The 16567-nt window shown below is 41.9% G+C and overlaps 1 pseudogene; it reads left to right on the forward strand.

Moving 5' to 3' along the window:
• The first annotated feature begins 10457 nt into the window (after positions 1-10457).
• Positions 10458-13083, forward strand: LOC126605061 (uncharacterized; annotated as a pseudogene).
• The last annotated feature ends 3484 nt before the right edge of the window (positions 13084-16567 follow it).

Genomic DNA, 16567 nt, shown 5'->3' on the forward strand with positions numbered 1-16567 from the left:
TGGGGGTCTACCACGCTTCAGGCGTGCACTGGATGAATCATTCGCTGCCACTTTATTTTGTCCAACAGAAACATCAATTATTGCAGGTGCGTTTGCAGCTGGTATATGTGACTTTGTCACTTTCAAAGCATCATTAAATGCATCTGGCATTTGATTAGCAATACCTTGAAGATGAACGATCATTTTCACTTCATTTTCACATTGAGTGCTTCGCGGATCAAAATGAGATAATGTGGGAACAACCCATGTCAGTTCTTGCCGTTCTTCTGGAACGGTCTTTTCTCCCCTTAACGACGGGAAAACTGTCTCATCAAAATGACAATTAGCAAAACGAGCTGTAAATATATCACCAGTCAAAGGTTCCAAATATCTAATGATAGATGGTGAATCAAAACCCACATAAATTCCCAGTCTGCGCTGAGGTCCCATTTTAGTTCGTTGTGGCGGTGCAATAGGCACATAAACAACACAACCAAAAACTCGTAAATGTGAAATGTTTGGCTGATGTCCAAACACGAGTTGTATTGATGAATATTGGTGGTTGGCTATGGGTCTCAATCTAACCAATGATGCAGCATGTAATATGGCATGTCCCCATGCAGAGACTGGCAATTTCGTTTTCATGAGCAGAGTGCGGGCTATTAATTGAAGCCGCTTGATAAATGGCTCTGCTAAACCATTTTGAGTATGGACATGAGGAACATGGTGTTCAACATCAATACCTAGTGCCATACAGTAATCATTAAAGGTTTGAGATGTAAATTCACCAGCGTTATCAAGTCGGATTGACTTAATGGGATGATATGGGAACTGTGCTCGCAACTTAATTATCTGAACAAGAAGTCTCGCAAAAGCTACATTTCGAGTAGACAATAGGCAAACATGTGACCAACGGGTAGATGCATCAACCAAAACCATAAAATATCGAAATGGTCCACAAGGTGGTTGAATATGTCCACAAATATCCCCTTGAATTCTTTGCAAAAATGATGGGGATTCATCATCAACCTTTAGTTGTGATGGTCTAATTACCAACTTCCCTTGGGAACAAGCCTTGCAAAGGTTATCAATTGAGACATCAATGTTTCTGCTCAATAATGGATGTTCATTTGAGTTGGTAATGATTATACGCATCATGGTAGATCCTGGATGACCTAGACGGTCATGCTAAAGCATGTAAACCTTTGAATCAATGAACTTCTGGTTCATGACGGTATATGCCTCAACTGTCTTTATGTATGTATAATACAATCCACTCGATAAACCATGCAACTTCTCCAATATACGCTTCTGGGTATCATTGAAGGTAATGCATAAATATTCCACATTTTCTACACTTTTCATTTCAATGTGGTATCCATTTAAACGTATCTCTTTAAAACTCAACAAATTTCGAATGGATCGAGTAGCGTATAATGCATTCTTTATGGATAATATTGTTCCATTTGGTAACATAATCTGGGCTTTTCCTGAGCCTTCAATTACATTTGATTGCCCTGATATTGTTTTTACCATTACTTTTGCAAGTACCAAATTCAAGAAATATTTTCGATCTCGAAGTATTGAATGCGTGGTTGCGCTGTCTGCAAGACAAAAGTCTCCGCCATTGCTCTTGTTTTGAGAATAACCATAATTTTTATCCATATTCTCTGAGTAAAGAAAAAGCAGTTTATTCATACTTGAATACTACTTTTATTAAATTGAAAATGCGAGCATTAAACCACAAGTACAAATAACAAGAGTACATTAAATATAAATAATTCAATCGGACCCATAAACTTTATTCCCTCTTTCATTAATAAAGTCTGTAGTAGCCAGATGGGTTATGTTTAACTGTCCTGATAAATTGGTCACTGGATCAAGTGTTTCCATTGGTTGAGCCTGGTCGAAGAAATTGATCTCGACACCCTTCTCCTTGAAGGAGGCTTGATACAGCTCCACCAGATGCTTTGGGGTGCGACAAGTACGCGCCCAATGTCCGTTGCCACCACACCTATGGCAACCTCCTTCAGGATTTATAGGAGTGTTCATATGAGCTTTTCCTTTATGGCGATTTGCATTTTTAAAGTTCGGGCCTGGATTATGCCTTGGAACCTGGTTGTGAAACTGGACACCATGGTTCTTACATTTCCCTTTCCACCGGCCTTGCTTGTAGCCACGTCCTCGTTTATAATTATTGCCACGGGAGGATATGGTATTCCTTTCAAGGGAAACAGCATTCACTTATGGGAACGGTGCTGATCCAGTAGGTTGTGAATTATGGTTTTTCATCAGAAGCTCATTGTTCTGTTCAGCTACTAGGAGCACAGATATCAGCTGGTTGTATTCAGTGAAGCCTCGCGCTTTATACTACTGCTGCATGAGCATGTTAAAGGCGTGGAATGTGCTTAAAGTTTTTTCCAATAACATCTCCTCAGTAATAGTATCCCCACAGAGCTTCATCTGAGAGGTAATTCTGAACAACACCGAATTTTACTCAGCCACTGATTTGAAATCCTGGATCCTTAGGTGAGTTAAGTCATAGTCAGCTCTTGGAAGAATTACCGTTGTCTGGTGATTGTATCTGTTTCTCAAGGCCTTCCAGAGGGCTAATGGATCTTCAATCGTTAAGTACTCGCTCTTTAATGCCTCATCAAGATGGCGACGAATAAAAATCATAGCCTTTGCCCGATGTTAAGAGGATGAGCTGCTCTCTTCCCTGATGGTATCTCCAAGATTTGCTGCTTCCAGATGGATCTTGGTATCCAGTACCCATGTAAGGTAATTCTTTCCAGTAATGTCCAGGGCAGCAAAATCAAGCTTTGCCAAGTTTGTCATTTTCTTTTCTAAAAGAAAAATGAGGTGTGTAAGAACTTGCAATAATATGTGTTATGGATGAATATATTGTTAGAACTTCTGGTTCTTACAAAATTTTGATCTTCAGGGTAAAATGATAAGTACTCGAAACTTCAGGCTCAAGATTTACATTATTAATGAGAAGGGCAATTGTACCACACCATTCTCATCGAAACAAGTATAGGATGAGCGATTATTCCGCACTACTTTAAACAGCAGGAAAATTTAAATATGTAGAGTAAGGTGGACGATTATACCGCACCACCTAAAATTGCGATAAAATTTAAATATGCAAAGCATGGTGGACAATTATACCGCACCACCTAAAATTGCGATAAAATTTAAATATGCAAATCAGGGTGGACAATTATACCGCTCCACTTAAAATTTGCAGTAAAATTAGATTTGCAGTCCAAGATAGGCGATGATACCGCACCATCTTGGATTGCATAAATAAACATTGAGTTAATAGTCAAGAGTTACACCAAACAAAAAATCAAAGATATAAGTAACTGTTAGGTTGAGAACTAGAAGTAAACATGTTCCAAACAGTTCTTCGCGATGATATATTCAACAATTGAGGTAGAGGAAGAAGAAGAACAGTAAAAACCTTAGAGGAAACTGATGAGTAGATTTTATATTATATATTTTACCCTAATCTTAGTATATTTTGGTTAATATTTTGGAAGAATTTTGATGCTTTGAATTGTATTTTCAATATAGGACTTTTGATTTCCTCCAAAGCAAAACAGGAACAAATGGACGAATTTTGGAGTAATTTCAGTTGAAGGACGTTCGTGAGTCACTTAGCCTGATCATATCAAAATCTGGGATTTTTCCACCAAGCGGTTATTTTCTGACGATAAAATAAAGGAGCCATACACAATGCTGAAAAATGACGTTTTTGGGCTTAAATTACGTTTTTGGAGCCCAAGATGACATCGGATGAGTTTGTGGCCTTCTGGAGAAGTGTTCATAATATTCCAAACATTAAATCCAGCTATATTGTTCCAGTTTTGGAGCAGCTTATGGGTCTAAAACGTGGCTGTTCAAATTTTAGACGAATTTTACCATTTAATTTAGGATTATGTTTCCTATTTTATTTATTATTATTTTTAGTTTCCTAGTGGGAATAAAGGACCTATTTTTAGGGTTTGTGTGGGGGGGGGGGGGGCTTAGCAGATATATTGCTTGGCCGTCTACAGTTTTTCACTACGCTTTATTTTATGCAATTTTGGAGACAAATAGAATTGCTAGGGTTTTTGAGATTTTCTACTTGAAGGTGTTTTCAATCCTTTTCTTAATAATATTTTCTATGATTTCAATTATGAATATGCGTAACTAATTTCTTTTGCTAGGGCGAAACCTTGAGCCTTAGCATGAATATGTGATTTTTATTTGTTGATGCACAAAATCAGCGTGGACTTTGGTACAACAGAAAGTGTCAGGTTTTGTGACCTTCGCTTGGTTGCTTCGGTCACTAGTGAGGATAAGTACGTAAATGAATAGAGACAGAGAAGCAAACACAGGATGTACGTGGTTCACCCAGATTGGCTACGTCCACGGAGTAGAGGAGTTCTCATTAATTGTGAAGGGTTTACACAAATACATAGGTTCAAGCTCTGGTTTAGTGAGTTCTAGTGAATAGTTTAGTACAAAATGACATTAGAGATTATTGTGGGAGAATGATCCCTATTTATAGAAGAGAGTTTCTAGTTTTGTTCTAATATTGACACGTGTCGTGTTGTGATTGGCTTCTGATGTTGACACGTGTCGCGCTGTGATTGGCTTCTGATGTCAACACGTGTCGCATTGTGATTGGCCTCCTGGTTGAAGGGAAACTCTTCTGGGTCTTTGACGGTATAACGTTGACCGGTGCTCAGTAGTTTCGGGATTAGTCAAGTATGGTACAAACAGTGCTCCCCTAAGTTCCCGAGTGAGGGAAGATCCTCGGTTGGGGACTTGCAAGATCCAAGCCGCTGAGTAATCACGAAACTTCTAAGTACCGAGGTGTGGCATCGTCTTCACTTGCCTTATCTTTCTCATAAGTAGATGTGGTATCTTCTCTGGAAGTACGCTTCCTCCATCCAGGGGTGGTATCTTTAACCGATGAAGATGCACAAGGTAATGTATCAATTTCACTTGAAGCTTACTTGTAGTTTCGGGCTTGGTCAAGTGCGATACAAACCCTATAGTAAGAGTCCCCCAAGTCGCCGAGCTAGGAGATCTGCCGAAAGAGGTGACAGACAAGGTAAGCAGTCAAACTTCCAAGCAAGCAACCCAGGATCAGAGGTTTGACTTCGGCTTTCGGTTGATTGTTCTCCTTCTCCTTGTCTCTCATTCAACTGCCAGGATAATGAGAAGCAAATGGATAAGAGATGATATGAGATACTTTTGCTTTTGAAGAAGTAACTTTCCACAGGCTTATTCTTGAACTGTGTTGGAGGGTTTTCTAGTTCCCTCCAGAGTATAAGGCCGACTCAAGAATTTGAGGGTCAAAACAAGTCCATCAAATCTAGAGTACGTTCGACCTTGATGATATGGGATACTTTTGCTGTTGACGGAATAGTGAAGGTGGTATGGAAAAGTGTGGTGATGTAGTGATCTGTTTCAGCTCATCGTTGACCCTTCTGCTTCAATCTTTTGCATGGCAGAAGTGGTGTGCAACCTTTGCATTTAAATGGTTCTTCAGAACATTCCTTCATAGTGACTCATCCACGCTTGCCAGCTTCAGTGTAAAGAGCCAATATCTGATCAACTGTCATGAGGTATTTGCCGGTGGAATTCGTGACCTTGACAGCAGTTGAGGATGAGTACTCGAGAGCAATGCTAAGTAAGCAACCAGGCAAAGGTTCCAGGCAGTCAATTCCAGATTGGAGGTTTGATTTCAGGTTCCGACTGACTGCTCTCTTTCTCCTTGTCCTGCAGGTGTGGACAAGGACAAAGACAAAGACAGGGAGAAAGCATGATATGGGATACTCTTGCTTTCGACCCTGATGATATGAGATACTCTTGTTCTTGGTGTGGCTTATTTGCTGAGGTATTATCGGGGGGAAATAAAGCTGAGTATTTCGAGAGGTTATGTCGAGGGTGCCTTCTCGAATGCGAGAAATGGTTGAGCATTTTTGCAAGTTTGTCTGTCCGTGGAGGAGGGAGGTCGACATATATAGGAATTTCTCAATAGCAAGTAGTAATGCTATTCCTTTACTATTCTCGGTCACAGCAATGTAGTGGGAGCTGTCAGCTTCACGTGTTTTAACTTTGTCAGAGCACTTTGAAAAAGATGTATGTGGTATCTGTAAAGCTGATGTTGCGTGTGAAGATTACAGACAAGCTTTATCTAAGGAAATCTGGCTCTCGAAATTCTGAGAGCTGTGCCTCTTCGATTTTCGAACAAGCAATCCCGTCGGGGATCTGGCTCTCGAGATTCGGAAAGTGGTGCCGCTTCGGCTTTTGAGAAAGTAATTATGTTGGGAGTCTTTTCTCGAATGTGAGTAAAGGTTGGACGTTCTTGCCAACCTGTCTTGCCGCAAAACACAGAGGTCGACACACATAAGGACTTTCTAGTTGTCAAGCAGTGGTGCTGTTCCTTTACCCTTGTGGGTAATAGTAGGGTAGCTGGAACTTCAAAATTCTCGTGCCTAAACTTTGTCAGAGATCTTTGACAAAGTTATATGTGGTACCCGAGGAGTTGATGGTGCATGTGGAGAGCGGTGATTGAATAGTAAGATTCACGTGCTTTCTACTTCACCAGAAATCTTCGACAGATTGCCCGTAATTTCCGCAAAGCTGAGTGTGCATGTGACAGATGCTGACGAGACTGAAAAAGCAGGTGCTTCTTCGATTTCTGAGATCGGCCCTCGTGCCCTCTGAGCAGCCCAGCTTTTGAAAAAGCAAACGCCTCTTCGATTTCTGAAGCTCCGTCGATTGCAGATATTTATAGAGGCTGGCATTAAGTTCCACAGCACACTTGAATCTCTACCAGTAGAAGCTCCATTCTTGCACTTCTAAGATTTTGATTTGTCTGACCTCTTCCCTTTTCAACACATTTGAAAATGTCTGGACCCTCCGACCGTCGTTTTGACTTGAACCTTGGAGAAGAGACAGCCACGCCTTCTCCAGACAACATATGGCGCCCATCCTTCATATCCCCTACTGGTCATCTTATCGTTGGGGATTCTGTGATGAAGAATGATATGACCGCTGCAGTGGTGGCCAGGAACCTTCTCACTCCCAAAGATAACAGACTACTTTCCAAACGGTCTGATGAGTTGGCTGTTAAGGACTCTCTGGCTCTTAGTGTTCAGTGTGCAGGTTCTGTGTCTAATATGGCCCAACGCCTATTTGCTAGAACCCGCCAAGTTGAATCATTGGCTGCTGAAGTGATGAGTCTCAAACAGGAGATTAAAGGGCTCAAGCATGAGAATAAACAGTTGCACCGGCTCGCCCATGACTATGCTACAAACATGAAGAGGAAGCTTGACCAGATGAAGGAATCTGATGGTAAGGTTTTACTTGATCATCAGCGGTTTGTGGGTTTGTTCCAAAGGCATTTATTGCCTTCGTCTTCTGGAGCTGTACCTGGTAACGAAGCTTCAAATGATGAACCTCCAATGCCTCCTCCTTCTGGGGTTTTGTCAAGTACTGAGACTCCGGATAACCACCCTCCGGTGCTTTCTCTTTCTGGGGCTCTACCGACTGCTGACACTTCCCCTAAGCAATTTTTATGAAGGCTCCCTCTTGTTTGTTTATTTTGACTCATGTACATGTACATATTTGTAGCCTATCGGAAGTATTAATAAATAAGCTTTGCTTCATTTCAACATATTGTGTTAAATACACCAAAGCCTTCTTCAGAAAGTTCTTTGAATTTTTTCTTTTGTTGAAACTTGTATTGTTGGAGCTTTGTGAGTGAAGCGTGTAGTTTGAGGTAGTGTTCCCTTAATTTCCTGAGTGAGGAAAACTTCTCGGTTGGAGACTTGAAAAATCCAAGTCACTGAGTGGTTGTGAGACTTCCGAGTATCAAGGTGCAGTAGCATATGGTGGGAGTCCCCCAAGTCTTCAGGCGAGGAGAGTTGCCGAATGAGGTGTCTGGCTTGCTACTAATTTGTCAAAGTAACGAAGCCGTGTTTTGATGTCACACCTTCATATATGCCTTATCTAAAAATATTTCCAACTTTTGTGTGTTTGATGCTGCATGCTATTGACTAGACAAGATCAAGTGCAATTAGTAGCTTTTCTCTCTTTTTCATCTTTTCTTTGGTGGAATTGCTTTTCGTTTCCACTAATCAGCCTGAGTGGAAGCAAGATAACACCATTCTCTATAGCTCAGATCGCAAAGTCGTCTTCATGAAAGTTGTTCCTTATCTTGTGAACTACAACATATCCAAATTTGAGATCCATCAGAGTAATACAACTTCAGAAATTCAGGTATGATGAGTAACTGTTCATCAATTTTCTGTTAACCCGTCAGACTTGTTGTGAGCTTCTAAACTCCATTTTGTCTTGTTCAGCTCAACATACTTTCTTCATCGAAGTTGTTCCTCACCTTGTCAGCTACAACATATCCAAATTTGAGATCCATCGGAGCAGTACAATTCCAGAAATTCAGGTATGATGAGTGACTGTTCATCATTTTTCTGTCAACCTGTCAGACTTTTTGTGAACTTCGAAACTCCATTTTCTCTTGTTCAGATCAACATACTTTCTTCATCGAAGTTGTTCCTTAGCTGGTGAACTACAACATATCCAATTTTGAGATTCATCGGAGTAATACAACTCCAGATATTCAGGTATGATGAGTAACTGTGCATCATTTTGCTGTTAATCCGTCAGACATATTGTGAGCTTCGAAACTTCATTTTTTCTTGTTCAGATCAACATACTTTCTTCAAAAAAGTTGTTCCTTATCATCTCTTTCATGATATATCAAAAATTCAGAATGAACTAACGGTTAAATATTTCCAGATCTTCGAAACATCACAGCAGTCTTTAAATTTGCGGGAATCCGACTGTCGTGTTTGGAGCCTCAACACTTTAATTTCCGTCGCTCAAACAGAAACGATTCCTTCTTGAAAGTTGTTCATCTGCTCAAGAACTATAGGGTGTCCAAAATTCAGCTCCACTGGAGAAGAGCAAAGGTTGCAGAAATTTGATAGATGAAAGGAGGCGGAAGAGGAAGAGAGGGAAAAAGGTTGCTTGGGTTGGATTTGTAGTTAAACTTGGGATTTTGGCTTGTTGTTTGATTTATTATAATATGTTTGGAAACATATACATAATTGCTTGTTTGGTTATGACAGGGATGTTGTGGGTGTAGAACAAAACAAATGTTTGTGTTGACCCGTGTTTTTGTACAAGTTCAAGGGAATCTTGGTTTTGTGAACAAAATTTGTTTATTTGTCACAAGGTTTTGTGTTTGGGAAATAGTTTAATAGGTAAGGTTTATTGACTATAGATTTTTGCTTGGGTATATAGCGTGACTAGTTGAAGCTTTTTTTTTAGGATACAAAACTTGAATGAGCTTTGCACTATCTTGATGAATAGTGTGCGAAGCTTTTATATGTTTTGGTGTTGAAATTTTGTATTGTAGGTGAAACATTGGGGTTGAAGCTTGATAGGTGAAGCTTTATAGGTGAAGCTTTGGTGTTGAAGCTTTATAGGTGAAGCTTTGTGTTTGAAGCTTTATAGGTGAAGCTTTGGGGTTGAAGCTTTATAGGTGAAGCTTTAGTATTGAAGCTTTACAGGTGAAGCTTTTATTGGCACCATAAATTGATTGTGCTTCGCACTATCTTGATGAACATAGTGCGAAGCTTTTGAGATTGATATTTGTCCTCCATTGATGAAGCTTTTGTTGGCACCATAAATTGATTGTGCTTCGCACTATCTTGATGAACATAGTGCGAAACTTTTGAGATTGATACTTGTCCTCCATGGATGAAGCTTTTGTTGGCACCATAAATTGATTGTGCTTCGCACTATCTTGATGAACATAGTGCGAAGCTTTTGAGATTTATACTTGTCCTCCATGGATGAAGCTTTTGTTGGCACCATAAATTGATTGTGCTTCGCACTATCTTGATGAACATAGTGCGAAGCTTTTGAGATTGGGAGTTGAATCCCATTGATGAAGCTGCTGTGTTCCCCCTTCCCTTTTTTTTTTTATTTTTTTTATTTTTTTTAATTTTTTTAATTTATTATTATTATTATTATTATATATATATATATATATATATTTTTTTTTTTTCGGATTTTTTTTTTTTTTTTTTTTGGTTGGAGGGGGGAACTGAAACATTTGAAATTTGAAACGCCCTAATGTTAGAGGTTTGAAGATTTTCCATGTGGGGCTTTCTCATGGTTTGAATTTGAATTTTGAATGTTAATAGTCATGTTGAACTATATATAAGAATGATAAGTTTCCATTCTTTACCTTACCTTCATTTGCTCATCTTGTAGTGATTTTTGAAGACCGAGTGCTTTTTCCTTGAGAGGGATTCTAGCATTGCTTTGCTGCACCATCTTCAGGTTGGTAGTCTTCTCCACAACATTGGATGTTTTCCTTTTTTGTTGAATTGTTGGAATGTTCATGTATTTTGTGAAGAACATAATGAACTGGTTGAGCTGTTCTTGATGCCCTGTGAGCTTCCTTATGTTTTGATCCTTCATGTAGTGATAGAGTTTGTTTCTGTTTGTTGTAGATGTCGGAGTCTGGAAGTCTAAGTGATGAGGGCTCCCCTAGCTCGGGCTCTAGGTTTGAGCCTGCAATGTCGGGGTCTTCATGGCCTTTGTTAGAGTCTTGTACAAAAGAAACGTTGGATGATCCTCACAATTGTCAAACCTTAGCCAATATTGGTTCTTCCTCCATGTTAGTGGGTGAGGGGGTTGTTTGTGACGCCATACCCATATGTCGTTCTGATCCTCACAATTGTCAAACCTTAGCCGAGATTGGTTCTTCCTCCATACGAGTGGGTGAGGGGGTTGTTTGTGATGCCATACCCATATTTCGCTCTGAGTTCACAGCGGACCATTTAGAAAATAACTTGTTAGATAGCGAAAAGCAGCTTGAGGCCCTAAGGCAATCATGTAGTATCCCCCGTAGTGTAGGAATACGTTTGGTGCGTTGTGAAGAATTGCCTTCGGAGCCGCCCAAGGGTCATGTTATGTTCTATACCCAGACATTAGTGACCTTGGGGGTAAATTTACCTTTGCATCCATGGTTGCAACGAATGCTGGCTTTTATTGGTTATGCACCTGGGCAACTCAACCCTGGTTTCTGGGATACCCTGATCGGGTTTTATATTATTTGGATGGAGTGTGGATTAGGTGAGCCTTCCTTCCATCAGTGGCGCTACTGTTATAAGATGCGCCCGGTGAAAGCATGTACTGGTTATGCTGAATGTGCATGTCGGAGCGAGAGAGAGCGTGTTGTCTTTAATAAGAGAAAGTCGTACTGCACATGGAAGAAACGTTGGTGCTTTCTTTATAATGATTGGGAGAGCATGCTAAGGGTGTCACGCCTGAGCGACGTGTTCCTACTCACTTCCAGACTGTAGGTTGTAATGTATCCATTTTCTCATTATTTGCTATTGTTGTGATTTTCTCTTGCTTCTAAGATTTTTCTTCATGCAGTGACACGAGGCACCATCAAACTCTCCGGACAGGAGCTAGCTGATGTAGAGAAAGTGCTGAGGGTGCCTAAAGAAGATAGACACTTGGGTAAACTACGACCCTTGTTTCGGAAGTACGATTTCCAGCCCTTAGTTTCAGAGTGCCAGAGACGAGCGAGTAAGTTGTATCCTTACTTGATCCTTGTTCTTCCCCTCTTTTTTTTTATATAGATATATAATGTGGTATTCCTTACTTTGATTTTCCTTGTTCAGTGGAGAAGGTGGGCAAGAAAGTGGAGACTAGCACCAAGAAAAGGAGAGTGCCCATGTTAGTTCCTTCAGAAGACATACTGTTTCACAAGGAAGCTCGCAAGCACCGAGTGAGACCAATCATTAAAACTAAGTCTCGAGAAGAAGTCCTCAAGGTTGCTGCCTCGAAGAAAGCTGAAGCTGAGGCCATTGGATGTGCTGCTGCCATAGTTGCCGGGGAAGATAGGCGATTGTTGCCTCCTCTTCCTACTATTAATCCCATATTTCCTTCAGTTAGGGAACACATTGGGCAGGAAGGTGATCCTAGTTCTAGCAGCAAGGGTAAAGATAAGGAAGAGGTTGGCAGTGTCCTTTGGAAGGATTTGAAGGTTGTCATGCGGCCAAAGGACTTTGGGTATATCAACAATTGCCTGGCAGGGCGTCGATTCACTTTCGATGAGCTCGGAGAGCCCTTAGCTAAAGATGAATGGGATTGCGACCGGATGTTGAAGCTGTCTTCATATGTGAGTGTTACTTTGTCATTCCCTTGTTTTCTCCTCTTTATTAGCATTATTTTAGTGGTGATGATCGTCTTGTCATGCAGGTCATGGCTGAGTATCACGACAGACTGCGAGAGGCTGAACGGTGCAAGGTGAAATTGAAAGAGAATAAGCAGCTTGTGAATGATGCCAGGAAGACGAGCAAAGCTTTAGCTGAGGCCATTGAAGTCAGGGATCAACATTTTGAGAGTTTGAAGAGGCGGAATGGTGAGAACTTGAGACTCAAAGTACAGTTGGAGGCGACTAAGAAACAGTTGGAGACAACTATGCTCGAGGTTTCCAAGGCTAAAGAGGAGTTGGATAGTGCCTTGGTTGAGGTTTCTGAGCTGAAGAGTAGTATCCCGACTGAGAAGGAAGCTGCTGTGAATGAATTCTTGGGTTCCCCGGCCTTTCTCCATGTCCTTAGACCTCGCTGTACCCGGGAAGTTCACTTTGAAAAAAGGAAATGGATGGCTGTCCTTGATCGTTATGATGATGGAAGCGTTCTTCGAAAATACCATGAAGAAATAGATGAGCATCATCGAAAAGGCGAAACCTTCAAACTTGCCGTTTATTCTAGCAGTGCAGATGAGTCTGGTGATGAGGCTAGTGCTGATGAGCAGAGTCATCAGGGTGATGACGAGTTTGGAAATGCAGAAAATGGCGGTAGGACTCATAGTGATATGATCAGGGGTTCAACCTCAGATGAGGATGACTAGAAGTGCTTTCACTTTCTGCATGTACTCTACCTGCACTAGTTTGTTGTTTGTATGGCATGTGCCATGTTATAAGCCTGAGAGTTTTTTTTTGTTTTGTATGTTTATGAGTGTTTGCATTATCAAGCAAGTGTTTGTATTATCAAGTTTCAAGTGTTTGCCCTATCATTGATGAATGTTTGGCTATGTTTGCATAGATCCTTTGTATAGTCTTGTTGACATATACTTTGGATTTTATTTTGTATTGGAAACATGTGCGTTGAAGCTTCAACACTTGAGTGTTTCATTGCTCAGAATGTAAAAGAGTTTAGGGCCGAGTTGGCTGAATCATCTCTTTATTGAATTCATACCAAATGGTCTTTGTTACATAGGATGTCGAACGGCTGTAGCTTAACACTTGTACAATATGAGTCTATTTGTAATAGTACTTCAAGTGGTCAGCATTCCATGGATGGCCAAGGGTCTTGCCGTCGGAGCTTCTGAGCTTGTAGGAGCCAGGGCGGCTGATGCCGACGATCTCGAACGGTCCGTCCCAGTTAGGACTGAGTGTTCCTTCACTCGGGACTCTATCACAGAGTAATCTTTTCTTCAGTACCCAATCTCCCATCTTGAAAGAGCGAGGTTTGACCCTTGAGTCATAGTAGTTGGAGATGCGCTGCTTGTAGGCGACATTCCTCAGGTGAGCCTGATTTCTGTGTTCCTCGACTAGATCCAGGTTGAGGGTGAGTTGCTTGTCGTTCTCCCTCTGTATGTAGTTCTGGATTCGGTATGTTGCTTGCTCAAGCTCAACTGGGACAACTGCTTCTGTACCAAAAGCAAGTGAGAACGGAGTTTCTCCTGTGGAAGTCCGATATGAAGTGCGGTATGACCAAAGAACTTGGGGTACGAATTCTGGCCAACAAGCTTTAGCTTTGTCCAAGCTAGTTTTCAGAGTGCGCTTGATTATTTTGTTAACGGCCTCGACTTGTCCGTTAGACTGGGGATGGGCTGGAGAGGCAAAACATAAGTTGATGTTGAACTTAGAGCAGAACATCTTGAACTTCTTGTTGTCGAACTGCCGCCCATTGTCCGTGACTATCGCATTGGGAATGCCGAATCTGCAGAGGATGTTCTTCCATACGAAGTCTTCTATTTTTCCCTCAGTAATGGTTGCCAAGGGTTCTACTTCAGCCCACTTTGTGAAGTAGTCAACTGCAACGATTGCATAGCGGACTTTGCCCTTCCCTGCAGGCATTGGGCCGATCAAATCAAGTCCCCATTGGGCGAAGGGCCAAGGGCTGATCATAGGAGTGAGCGGCTCGGGAGAGGAGTGAGGGATAGTGGCGTAGCGTTGACACTTATCACAGGAGCGAGATATTCTGATGGCATCTTGGTGAAGTGTTGGCCAATAGTATCCTTGGCGAAAAGTCTTGTGTACTAGGGATCGAGACCCAGCATGATCTCCGCAGACTCCTTCATGTATTTCCCGAAGGACAATTTCCGCCTCCGCAGGTGTAAGGCATCTTAGGTATGGCAGGGTGAAACCGCGCTTGTAGAGTTGGTCATTAATGATCAGGTAGCGGGCAGACTTGTATCGAATCTGCTTAGCTTGGACTTTGTCAATTGGGAGGGTGCCATGAGCAAGGAATTTATAAATTTGGGTGATCCAACTATCTTCTTGTTGTAAATTGCACACCTCCGCAACCATGGTGCTTGGTTCTGCCAACAATTCGACATGAATTTTTCTCCCAATCTTGTCTTCCACTGCCGAGGCGAGGCGAGCCAAAGCGTCTGCATGACTGTTTGCCGTTCGAGGAACTTGGGCGATCTGGTAGTGGAAGTGCTTGAGCAAAAGTCGCGTTTGCGCAAGATATGCTGCCATGGAGCTATCCTTAGCATCAAAGTTGTTTGTGACTTGATTGACCACTAATTGAGAGTCACTGAAGATATCAATTCGTTTAACCCCAAGGTGTCTGGCCAAACGCAAGCCTGCTAGAAGGGCTTCGTATTCGGCCTCGTTGTTCGATGCCCTGAATTTGAAACGAAGAGCGTATTCCATCGCCACTTTGTCGGGGGTAGTGAGGACTAATCCTGCTCCGCAGCCCTGTTGGTTGGATGAGCCATCAACATACAGACTCCATGCTGGGGTCGTTGATTCTACTTTCTGAGCTTCCGATGGTAATAAAGCTACTGCTTCAGGTGTGGAAGCAATGTCAACAGGATATGTGAAGTCGGCGATGAAATCTGCTATAGCCTAACCTTTTTCGGCTGGTTTTGGTTGGTAGGAGATGTCAAACTCACCCAATGATATCGCCCATTTGATCATTCGCCCAGACGTGTCAGGACTCTGGAGTATCTGTCGAAGAGGGTGATTGGTAAGCACAATGATGGCGTGTGCTTGGAAATAAGGGCGAAGTTTTCGAGCAGACATAACCAATGCTAGAGCTAATTTCTCAATGTTGGAGTATCGTGTCTCTGCATCTTGTAGAGCCTTGCTAGCGTAGTAGACGGGTCTTTCAACCCCACTGTCCTTTCGAATAAGAACAGAACTGACTGCTGAAGCCGAAACCGATAGATAGATAATGAGAGTGTCACCAACTTCTGGTTTGGAGAGCAGAGGGGCTTTACTCATGTACTCTTTGAGGTTCCTGAATGCCTTAGCACATTCTTCTGTCCATGTAATGTACTTTTTATTGCCCTTGAGTGCTTTGAAGAAAGGAGCACATCTGTCTGTGGCCTTAGAGATGAATCTGGTTAAGGCTGCCACCTTGCCAGTAAGGCTTTGGATATCCTTTGAAGTTACGGGCTCTTTCATGTCGAGGATTGCTTTGATCTTTTCGGGGTTAGCTTCAATACCTCGTTGGCTAATCATGAAGCCTAAGAATTTGCCAGAACCCACGCCGAAGGCACATTTATTGGGGTTCAACCTCATTCGATACCTCTTTAGAATGGTGAAAGTTTCAGATAGGTTGGTGATGTGTTGGTCAGCATGTTTGCTCTTGACTAGCATATCATCAACGTAAACTTCCATGCTCTTCCTAATCTGTTCGGCGAACATTGAATTGACCAGTCTCTGATCAGTTGCTCCTGCATTCTTTAGGCCGAAAAGCATGACTTTATAGCAATACAGTCATCTGTCAGTAGTGAAAGCCGTGTGTTCTTGGTCTGAGGGGTTCATGAGGATTTGGTTGTATCCTGAATAAGCGTCCATGAAGCTCAAGAGCTCACACCCTGCCGTAGAGTCTATAAGTCTATCAATGAGAGGAAGAGGGAAACTATCCTTCGGGCATCCTTTGTTTAGGTCGGTGTAGTCGACACACATTCTCCACAAGACCTTTTGAAGCAGGAGACTTTCCTTGGTCGGATTTTTCTTAACAAGGACAACATTTGCTACCCATGTTGGGTAATTGACTTCACGGACGAAGCCTATGTCCTTGAGTTTTTCAACTTCTGCTTTCATCGCCTCGTATCGCTCAATATCATAAGATCTTCGCTTCTGTTTTACTGGTTTGGTCTTGGGATCAATACTCAAGTGGTGACAGATGATATCGGGAGAGATGCCCGGCATATCCTTATATGACCAAGCGAAGACCTCGGCGTTCTCTTGCAAAAAGGAGATCAGCGACAACCGAAGGGGTGGTGACAA

This window comes from Malus sylvestris, chromosome 15, assembly GCF_916048215.2.
Source record: "Malus sylvestris chromosome 15, drMalSylv7.2, whole genome shotgun sequence".
NCBI lineage: Eukaryota > Viridiplantae > Streptophyta > Magnoliopsida > Rosales > Rosaceae > Malus > Malus sylvestris.